At 36.5% G+C, this 11,854-nt stretch overlaps 1 protein-coding gene across 1 annotated transcript in view; it reads right to left on the reverse strand.

Moving 5' to 3' along the window:
- The window catches only part of LOC126914067 (uncharacterized), an 8,896-nt gene extending 7,372 nt beyond the window's left edge, over positions 1-1,524 (reverse strand). Inside the window, exons 1-2 of the mRNA XM_050717542.1 lie at positions 1,255-1,524; positions 594-839 (exon numbers count right to left, since the gene is read on the reverse strand). The gene's annotated coding sequence lies outside the window, so the exon portion shown is untranslated. The remainder of the gene's footprint in view (positions 1-593; positions 840-1,254) is intronic.
- Positions 1,525-11,854: the final 10,330 nt, after the last annotated feature.

Raw genomic sequence — 11,854 nt, forward strand, 5'->3', positions numbered from 1 at the left:
GTTTATAATATCCCGTGTATGTTTAAAACTATTAAGTACAGACCCAAATTTGGCTTCCATTCTTGTCAAAATTAAGTGCATAGTGAAACAGAGTACTGGGATGTTTTACTTCATTACTTTACTTAAAACAAATCAAGAATAATCCAACAAATTCACAATATAAAGTTCTACATCACCCAGTCGCAACGAAAGAATCAACCTCTTCAACTGAAAGTTCTTCAACGCAAACAAGAAAACTTATTTTCATTTCAGAAGCAACTGCTCGTTCAGTTAGCTAATATTAAAATTAAATTTAATTAAAAAGACATAAAAGATGAAGTAAGATTCAAGGAAAGGAACATTTTCATACTCACTTGAAATAGTTATTTTCCACAGTTTGTTCGTGATTCTTCATGGAGGTCGCGTTTTTACGGGAAGTAGCTTGAGAGAGAACCAGCTCGATCGTTCCTACGAGCTCTGCAGCATTTTCAGAGCGTCTTCATACCGCAAATGCAATAAATTCTGCCCGTTTATCGCTACGATGCGATCGCCTGCGGCAAATAAATTTCTCCGAATTAATGCAGCCCCGATAAAGAATGGCGCTTCGAGCTTACCTTTGTTCACGTTTCCAGCCATATAGGCCGGTCCTCCTACCGACATCGCTTGGACATAGATGCCGCCATCGCTACCCTCTGTCACTTACAACCCTATGTTGACACCGTGGCCCCTTACCAACTTAATCGTCTGCAGGATTCGGTCCTCGGCAAACGACGATTCTTCAACACACGCTGCTAAGGAAGCGGACATCGACTCGTCCTCCGGCACACGAAACGTTTCGTCATCTGTACGGATGACAGCGTCTGTTGAAAATAGAAATCATATAAAATTTAAATTTACAAATCATATAATCTTTGCATGATGATTAAATGCATCTTGTTCGGAAGAGATATTTTTATATTGAAATTAATATGTTTGCAGAAATCCTTAACTTCTTGAAATATAGGATCAATAAGATAAATTATCTTATGTAGTATATGTTATCTGATTTAGTGAATTACATAGCGCGTTTAATTTCAAGAAATGCAATTTCAAATGAGTTATATGGCATTTGTACTTTAAATATAAGAATAATATATAGTACGATGATGATACAATATGTATCGATAACATAGCGTTGCATTAAAAATTTGTTAATTGTTGTATACATTTAAATATAGGTTCGAGTGATAATGATTAACACTTGAAAAATCTAGTCGAAGTAGAGATGTCACTAACTGAGCAGATTTGCTTCCGGTAGAGGAGATTCCATTGATTGTGCGGACAATGACTGAATCGGAGACTCCGTGTCTGATTTTAATGATAGCGACTCCATGTAGTCGGTAAGGCAGATGACTTACTGCACGAGGCTGCTGTAGATCGCGCGTGTTCCCATTTTCACCCCTAGATGACGCAGCAAACTCAGCGTCCGATAACCTCCCGATTGTCTGGATGTTCTATAATTCGGTAAACTTGAAATCTTCATCTAAAACAGCATTAAGGCATTTCGATTTCAATTGATTCCAATATTGATTAATTTTCATACAAAAAGCCAAGATATATTGCAAATATACGAAACAAAATATATTGAACTTTCCTATCATTCTTGGAAGTAAATATCAGTCAAATCTAATAAAACAAATACCAAATTAACCAGAACAATAATTGAGAAACGTAGAGGATGACACGTAAACTTGAGAGTTGGATGATAAAATAAAATAGCTGAGTCGTAACGCAACTATCAATTTTGCTTTTATTAAACTTTATTATGAATTCAACAATCACAGTGGAATATACACTGAATTAACACACATAAATCACAATTCACTCCAACAATTTTATGTAAAACCTAGTTATATTTGTTGAGAATTGTGGATCTTGATGGCCGAAATATTGTTATGGAGACATTAAATTTACATTGAGCATTACTATTAACGTAGACATATATTTATTTTATAAACGATTTCTAGAATATTCATCGATACACACTTGCACGCGTCTTAACACTTTCTTCCATACCCGACTTTTCGTAGACTGTTAACCGACCAAACAGTTTACATTCATCTGTTTCTCAGTCGCCGCGCACACACATATCTCCACACACTGATATCCACATACAAACATCTCCACTATGCATTCGACCTAGTCCAGCACAAAAATTGTACATATCTCAATAATATTAATACGTTATGTACGCCACCGGTCTAAGGGTAGAAACTCGGTAAAAGGTGTTGACTATTCTAAAGATGGAGACTGAGTAGTTTTGTGACGATGTCGTGGCGCAGGAAGGCTAGGGGTAGGTGTGTCTGAGGCCACGAGATGGGCTGATTCGTTAAGGACAATTTTGCTTAGAAAAGCGAGAGCGATAGACATTGCTTTTGATTGGAGCACAAGAATTCTGGTGGACTAGGAGGGGTCTTAGCCGTCCTTGAGAGAAAGTTGCTAACGGAAAATACCGAATGGAGAAAACTAACTTTCCCGTATCTTCTCCTAGTAAACAAAAATGTAAAAAACACTGGAAATAGAAGATGCTTGTTTTTGGTCTGAAGGACCTTAATTATGAAAATGCCAAGATTTATTGATGGGTCCTTAGGATTGAGATTTGGTTGATGTTACAAGGACAACGTAGATGAGAACAGTATTGAATTTTCTGTATCAAATCCAAGATATTTATTATAATGCCAAATTTATTATAGTCAAAGCTTTAGAACGAAACAATAATTCATAAAAATGTTATTTATTTGCTAATAATGTCCAAGATTTTCTTCATTTTTACAAGTTCGTTATTACTTATAAGAGGGTTTCATTTGTCACTTATTGCATATATTTTCAATATTTTATTATATTTATGTCGGAGATGAAAGAATACTGGAACCCTCCCTTCGGAACTTTGGGAAGACCCCTAGTATTGTAATTTAGATTTCACCATAGCCGAATTAAGAAACTGTTGTCATTCGATTCGACTGTACTTATTTGAGATTTATGATAGTGAGCTCGGGCTCGAGGCGACAACCAGTCGCCGAACGTAGTCGCGGTCAAGGGATGAACGTTTTGTCTAACAAAGGCATGAAGTAACCCTATAGCTCTCCTTAAAAGAAATACTTAGGACGGGGCACGACGGTAAGCATTTCAACGATTTCTGTCCCGTGGCTCGCCACACGCAGACTCTATTCTTTGAGTAAGATGATTACCAGATGTCGACGCGTCTCCACAGTACATGTTTAGCTAGCCCAAGGATCCGCTATAAATCTTAAGATCTGTTTAACTAAAGTCCTTCAAACCGACAAACAGTCCTCGTCCCAACTACGAGAAAATAGGAGAAATCTATTTTTCTCACGAACGACGCTTCCTCTTCTCGAACTTTCTTTTAAGGGCGGCTAGCACCCTTCCCTAACCACCAACATGGAAATTGACCAATTAACAGTAACGCCAATTTCCCTCACTTTCCGAATGAAGGTTTTTCTCCACGAATCCGATGATTTCGTGCCCTTAGGCACACCCGTCATAGTTTTCCTCGACAGCGTTACCGTGATGGAGAACCACTATCCGGTACGATCTCAAAGACGATTCAAGTAACTCTCAGATACGTAGTGATTGCCTCGTGCATTAACATTGAGTACAACTTAGACGCTGAAGAAAAGTAGAGTTTGTCATCCCCTTGACCGCGGATTCGTTAGTGAGCCTAGGATCATTGTCATTAGCTTCTCGAGTATCTAATTATCGCGATTACTTGTCCAATTCCATCATAGTCATATTTGCACTAGTAAATATCTCCTCTATTGCATAATGATCACGTCTAGCGCCAATAGGGATTCGTTTCACGCCCTCAACCCTAACTCAAATCTTAACGCCAACCCGACATATATGTAGGAGATGAAAGGACACCGGGGTCTTCCCTTTGCAATTCTTCGGAAAATCCCCAATATTTTAGTCTCTATAATTTAACTCGATTATAATTGTCCGAGATTTGTGATAATGAGCTTGGGCTCGAGGCGACAACAAGTCGCTGAACGTAGCCGCGGTCATGGCATGAACGTTTTTACTTAACGTAGGGATGGAGTAATTCTATAGCTCTCCTTAAAAGAAATAGTTGTAGCAGCACGCAACAGTAAACATTCCAACGTTTTGTGTCCCGTGGCTCGTGTCACGTAAAATAAAAAGCAGGAGGCTCGAACGAAAAGAAAAAATTAAGATAACAAAAAAAACGAGAGAATTTATTTCTGAATTTACACTGACTGCGATTTTGTTCTGAGCTCCAGCCGTGACTTTCCAAGACTGCAGCTCTTACAATTTGACTTTCGGTAACATCTGTTTCTTCTTTGTTTGTCATCCCTTAATATCCCCACTACCCTGTAGGCGTACGTGACCGTTGTCACACTTCTAGGACGTTCGGTGGAAGGACCGTTAGGATACAGATGACTCATTAGGCACTTCGGCGATATACATTGTCGCCAAGGCCGCCACATCTCTATCTCCATCATCGGTCCATCGGATTTGAAGTATGCCGGTCGTGACACTCGCCACGGCGAGACAGACTCGCCGTTACGTAACGTTACATAACGTGTACGTTACAAGTTGGAAAGTTTGTAAAGCGGGAAATGTGCATGGCACGTGTAACTCTGATATCACAGAATAGATAATGTAATCATTCAAATAGATAAGCCACTAGTACGCTTCTTGTATGACTTGAGAGGGCTGAGACACAAGATGAAATTTAATGGTGCAGGAATATACAGAATATGCATAGTATTCATATAAAAAATCTTTTTCACAGTAACATCAGAAACTTTATTTTATATAATCGATCTTTTACAATTACATAATTCTATTGGATCAAAAAACGTTTAAAATGTAAGAAACATCTGTAACGGAGGTCTACGACTTGCCGATCGTAACAGTTTCTATCAACATTTCGTTCATCCAATACTTTTTCAATAATCGTTGGATCGTGTTTCTGTATAATTACCGTGTGCAAGTCTAACAGAGGTCCTTTAGCATCCAGCACGTCATTTCTGTTATTTGTCACCGAGATTCAACAGTTTGATTCATCACGATGCTGCGTCCGTGAACAATATGGGAAAAAAAAAGAAAACATCAGTGGCCAGAAACATTACCGTGCGCATTTCTTTCTTTGTTTTTTCCTTTGAAACATACCGCGTTAACGATATGTAAACAGGAATTCACTAACGTCCGAAATTCTGTTCATACTCTTCTAATTTTGCTTATATTAGATTCTCTATTACGATTACAACGCGGATGTTTAAATAAATTCATAGTTTTATTTAACATCATTACCGAAATACAATTATGGAAATTGAATTTAAATAGAAATTTCTTTTATTCGATACCATTAAATATCATAACTCATCTATTACGTTAATCCTTAACAAAATAACAGAAACTTCAATGTCAATATTTTCGATATCTTTGCACATTATTTTATGCAATGTGTGTATTTCTACACTTTTAAAAATTTACAATAAATGTACAATCTATTTATAACTCATCGTGATGGTTTAGTTTAAATTACATTTGTAGAATACGTCTTACACTTGTCACCAGAGGGCCATCGACATCAACATACGGTTAACGGATGTTAATGTTTTCTCACTAGTGGTCACATTGAACGATTGTTTTCAATAAATATAACTTCCAACACAATTTTTCTTATGCCAGTGTCTAAGGTATAGATCTGCTAGGTAAGAGCCTTACTGAGGAGTCCAAACTAGCAGATCTCGGACGAAACACTGCCTCCCTCTTCTCCTTTTCCTTCTAGTGGGTGGCCTTTGGGAGAGATGAAGACTAAAAAATAGGTAACGTGGCTGTGAAGAAGGACTGACAACCAACCAGCTGATAAGAATCCCTTGAAACAAAGGGATAGCGGACTCTCTCTACCCCTCTCTCTTTGCGGATGGCGCCAACGTTTTAAGAAGAAGGGGACCGCTAGCTTAAGTCCAAGTACTCATTACACACCGTGTGTATATGGCGCACACACGGGCCGTCAACTGTTCTCTATAAGTTAATGAATGCCAGTATTAACCAGGCGAAGCCGCACCACTGGGAAACGTCCAGGACAGAGGGTACAAGTCCGGCCTTGGATAACAGTGTCCGAGGTTATGAAGAGGGGGGAGTTCCATGTACCTCGCAAACTCCTCACCACCCTCTTCACCGTCCTTTCGCTGTGTCTAAGGCATGAGCCTGCTAGGTAAACCTTACTGATGAGTCCGCTAGCAAGCTCTGGACGAAACACACTTTTTTTTTTTCTTCTCAATCTTTTCCATCTTCTTTGATATTCCCATGATAACTGGAGCGTTATTGGCTGTAGATGTCGCTTGCTGGAGGACACTGTATTTTCTCTTCTTATGTAGATGTCGTGGATGAAAAATCGGATTTCGGAAAAATACGAGGGCGCCGGGATTAGAACCCGGATTCTGAACGTTTACAACAGCCTAAGGCGCTATCCACTCCGCTGCCGTCCTCCACAACTATTTGTGTCGAGTGATGGCATTTGCGGTGTGGAGTGCCGCCACAAGAATAAAGCTCGGTGTGGGTGTGGGTGTGGTTTCTGAACGAAGAACGCGGATTCGTTGTTCGCCCTTTTCGTTAGGAAAGTGAGGATAACTATCCGCGCTGCCCATTGGCTATAGCCAACGATAATGAATGAAGATTGGAGGAGGTGGATGACATTGTTCATTGGAAAAACCTGCTTTTTCCGTTAGGTAACTATCCGCTTTCTCCGCAATTTGTAAGAGGGCACAATAAACCTAAGGGTTGTTCTAAGGACCATCCATAAACCGAAAACACTTTCAGGATTAGAGATTCCATCAAGCTATTAAGATTACGTCGAAAGATTCAGCTTATGGTATATAGTATATGATAGATCAATATATAGTATAAAGATTCAGACGACGCACGGACCATTTTATGCGCCGTAACATAGAAATTTTAAGAATATACGTAAAATAAAATTAAACATCGCAAAAGTAACTTAATGAGAAATGATTACAATGTATGATGTATAATATAATGAATTTAAATTGTTTAGTTTGACTTAACTTAGTTAAAGCGTCGCTGAAACTATTTTTCTTCCGTCATTCTTTTCTAACCAAAGACTAGTCTTCTACGATAGAATAAGAAGAATGATCTTCAAAAAATTTAATGAAAATTCGAAAAAATAATTCTTTAAATAGAGAAGTTGTTTCATTAATATTGTCCATTAATATATGAAACTGATACTAATAACTTTATTATTAACTATCATTATATGTGCGGTGATCGTTGGTAAAGGTGACCACAAGAAATACTCTTGATTTCCAACAATAACGTTTATTAAACTCTTAACAATTAACAAAAAATAACGATTAATCACGATTAATGATTAACGACGATTAACGATTAAGAACGGTTAATGATTAACAACGATAAATAACAAATAACGATTAACACTGAACTATCAAGAGTCGACCACTCGTTTCTCGAATTGTGTTTGCTTCGCTTAACCTTTCGCACTTCGCAGCTCGGTTCAAAACCAAACAGATTCTTTCCTTTGTTGTCACTCGATATCCCCACTACGCGCGCGTTTATTTGAAGTCGGCAACGGTTCGTAGTGGGGAAAGAACTGTAGGGATATCGATGGTACATTAGGCTTGTCGGCCTTACGCTTTGATGGTATAGCGCCTTGTGTCGCGAAGCCATTGGAAATTTCCGTGGTGGAGTGCCGCCACATATGTATAAAAGTTATCTTAATAAACCAATTAATTTACTGATTGATAAGAAACTAAGAATTTTTAATAGCATTCCTCTAATGATTGATAGTTTTATAAATTTAGAAGATTCTACTCTTTTATAGGTAAATGAAATGAAGAAACAACTATTTTGCTATTTGACAAATATATTTTACTTGTATTAAATTTATTTCAATTTGCAAGCAATAAAATGTTCAATCATTAAACCTATACCTAGTCAGAAGTTAAACACATGAATATGTATTTTATGGGTAAAAATAATTAATATTTAAATTGTGGATATTTCTGCAAATGACATTTTTACGAGAACGATGAAATGAAATTTAAATAGAGATTCGCTTCACCCCCTAAACGGTATAACAAATGTTTAACTTTGCACAAAGATCCTCAGTTTCTCAATATGTAGAAGCTAAAATAAAAATAAACATATACTTTGTACTTTTATATAAAATTATTTTACAGTAATGTAACACATAAATATACAGAAGATAAAGTACACAAAAGATGTTCATTAACTTTTTAATTTTAAATATCTCATCAAACAAGATTCACGTTTTTCTCCCTCAATTTCAAAACATATACGTATACCATCTGTTCTGCGGACGCAAAAACTGTAAAATAAAATCTGTCAAAAGAACGAATCTACGAAACAAGATATTATTGAGAAAAATTACAAAGTAATTGCATCCCAATGCACGTTTCCACGTTGAATCAAGCTTCTTGTTTCCATTTCTGCGCCTCTTTTAGCCGAACATTTCATTTAGCCGATCCTCTTGTGACTCGCGTACGAGCCAGCCGCGGATTCACTGAAGCGGCCGCACGGCTGCGTCGCGGCAGCAGCGTGTAAACCCACGCCGCCGTCATGCCGATCTTAAAATAAATCCCGCGGGATCGAATGAATAGGATGCGGGAATGCCAACACGTGGGATGTGTCACGAATATCATTCGACCGCACGCTCCAGCACGCTCCCGTCCTCGTACCAGGTGCCAGGTATGCGCGAGACAACGCAACGTGCGATCGTCAGTCGGTTGGATTCTCTATGGCGCGTTTCCATTGCGAGCTTGGAATTTTAAGGTGAATCGTAAGATGTATTTCGTCATAACGTCGCCGGCGAGTCATTTTCCGAAGAGAAATTCATTTCTGTTTGTCTTTGGATTTGGATTGGTAAAATTTATCACGTCAGATGTAGAATGTGAATCACAGTGGAAAGTAACGGTATGCTATTGTATCATATTAGCAGACTGTGTATTTTTATGCAAACTAATATTTTTGAGAATGTAATTAAAGAAGTAGGATCTTGGTAAAATATTGTTTTACTTGAAAAGGAATATATATACTGTGGATTGTTATACCTAGAGAGCACTATGCTTCAGATATTTTATATATTTTTGCATATTGTGTGCATCTTGCGCAATTTAGCGCTTTGGAATTTAAATTAAACGCGTAAAAAACCGAAATCTAATTATGAGGTCCGATTAAATATCTTATTATTTAAAAGTACGTTTGTATGGCTACAAAAATTTCATACTATGAAAGTGAAATGTAAAATCTGATGAAAACAAAGCTTCTTTGGAAAATACAAGTATGAGCCAACCATTTTAATAGTAACTGCAATTCTCACTTAGTATATTCAAGTAGTATATACAAGTCAAGACAGATTGACGTGGGTTGAAATAATAAAAATTGGAACGATAACACTTTCATGCTCGAAATAAGAAAGGATACTATTTCCACGTTGACAAAAGTCCCTTTCTTTGTTATCGTAAACGAATCGATGTTGCGCGCGGATATAAGATTTCTCTGTGATTTCCGCATTTCTCGTTTACTCAGCTCTGGAATATCCTACCGAGGCAAGGAACATTTTAAATTACATGAAAATATCGAACAATTGCAGTCCACAGTGCAATCAGTTGTGTCAATCTGAATATCTCGAATTACGATTGACTCATTATTATTTTGTCCGTTTTCAAGTGCCATGTTATTTATATTATTTATATTTATTATTCCTAGTTTCTGTATACCATCGCTTCAAATTTTTTATTTTCAACAAATAATTTCCATCAAATATTTCGAATCTATTTGTAAGGTAAAATTTTTCAATTTATACCATCTTATAAATAACAAGCAATTTCCAACGAAAATTGTTCGACATTTTTCTCAATTTCGTTACGTAGCAGGTGTTCCAATAAAATTCAAAGGCCGTTTGTTGTAGCATAGAAAATAATAATTTATTCAGCGTTCAGCGGAAATATAAACGTACAGTGTACTGCAGGGAAATATTTCTCTCGAAATGAACATAAAGTGTCGACTATACTTTAACAGCGAATGACTCTATCTGCGTACAATGAGGCATCGTTGGTACACGCACTTGTTTCATCCGCTACGCTATCACCTTTGTCATCCCCTACACGTTATAAAACAGTAATAAGTTGTTCGTATACGCCTGGAAAAAACGTATTTCAGGAGGTTAATCAGTAAATTCTTGTAAACTTTGATCCGCGATTCTGTTCCCTAAAAAACGAAATTATCTCGGTCTCGAGCGTTTTCGTGCTTCACACACACGAATATACAATAGATTCTATGCGCGTGCTTTCGTACTATTTTCCCCTGAATGTACAATTTAACTCGTGTTTATTTTTTCCTTTTTCCCGTCTTCTTCTTTTATCTTTAAATCCGAACCATATTGTTTCAACCAGCCAGAACAAATTCGCACGATTCTGCTTTAGATTCGCGCCTCATGTTGAGTCAAATGAATGGAACTTACGTTACTTTGCATTGATTCCACTGTTCCCCGAGCAAATATTTCAGACTAATGTAACTCGATCGATACTTTTAGTGTGCACGCAATGGTCGCCTGTATTTTCTATTCTGATAGAATATTGACTTTACTGCAATTGATTATTTTGTATTATTTAGTTAATAACAATTTTCAATGCAAAATTCCATCGATTCAAATATCGTGTTATTGCAATGTCTGCCTTTCGATGTTTTAACGGCGCCGAATTTTATCCATTCAAATATCGTGATTACGGTTATTATAATTTTTTATTCATAAATATTCGAATGATACTTATTCGACAGCTTTGTGATTTGCACACGAAGATCAGAAAAGGAAAGCACGATAGATTCATTTTTGTCGATTTTCTGATTTTCACTTTCATTTCCGCTTTTTCGACAGCTTTATTCTGCCACTGTTCCATAAAGAACGCAAAATATAGTTTATTACATCTTCTTTAGCGATAATAAACTTGCTTGGAAAAACAAACTGATACCTTAATGCTAAAAAGAATTTTATGGAAATATCGTTCTTTACAATAGAACAATTTGTATGCAATAGCTTTCTAAAAATATTCGCAAATATTTTTGGAACTTTATTCGTGAATGATTGACGTTTCCAATTTGTCATTTCCAATTTGTTCTGTTATTTTTTGCAGATATGTACATTCTATTCATTTAACGATCATACAATAATGACCATTTCATTTGACTGAACATTTTTATCGAACGCTGTCGTTTGCAACATGCACGCAAACCTGTATACAAATCTAAAACTCGTGACTCGATAAACGTGGCAAAGTATTCGTAGTAAGAAACGGTACTACTATACAACATATTATAATCAATTATACAAAAAAAAAAAAAAAAATCATTATGCGTGCAAAGATAAATCAAAAATAAAATTTATCTCTAAAAATTACAAAATAATAAACCTATTCAAATATTATAAATCTCATTTAATAATATTCCGATATCGGTAAACGAATTACGTATAATGTTTCATAATAAAAATAAAGTAATGAAACGAAGGCAATTAAAAATTGATCGACATAAACTTTCCAACTATATAAAATGTACAATTTCCCATTGGTCTTTACTTAATGATAAATCTTTAGAAAGCTAGGTCGCGTTAAAAGAAATCGTTAAAAGAAATAAATGTATCCTGGCTTATTGCTTCTTCGAGCTGAGTTTTCAAGTGCATCACTACGGTAACATCCTCTTAAATGCGACAAATCTCGTACGACTCGCACTTTCTGTGCTTCACGTTATCTATCTATGTAAATTAAAGTTTATAAAAGATCGCATAACCAACAGG

The sequence above is a fragment of the Bombus affinis genome, chromosome 3 (assembly GCF_024516045.1).
Source record: "Bombus affinis isolate iyBomAffi1 chromosome 3, iyBomAffi1.2, whole genome shotgun sequence".
Classification (NCBI taxonomy): domain Eukaryota; kingdom Metazoa; phylum Arthropoda; class Insecta; order Hymenoptera; family Apidae; genus Bombus; species Bombus affinis.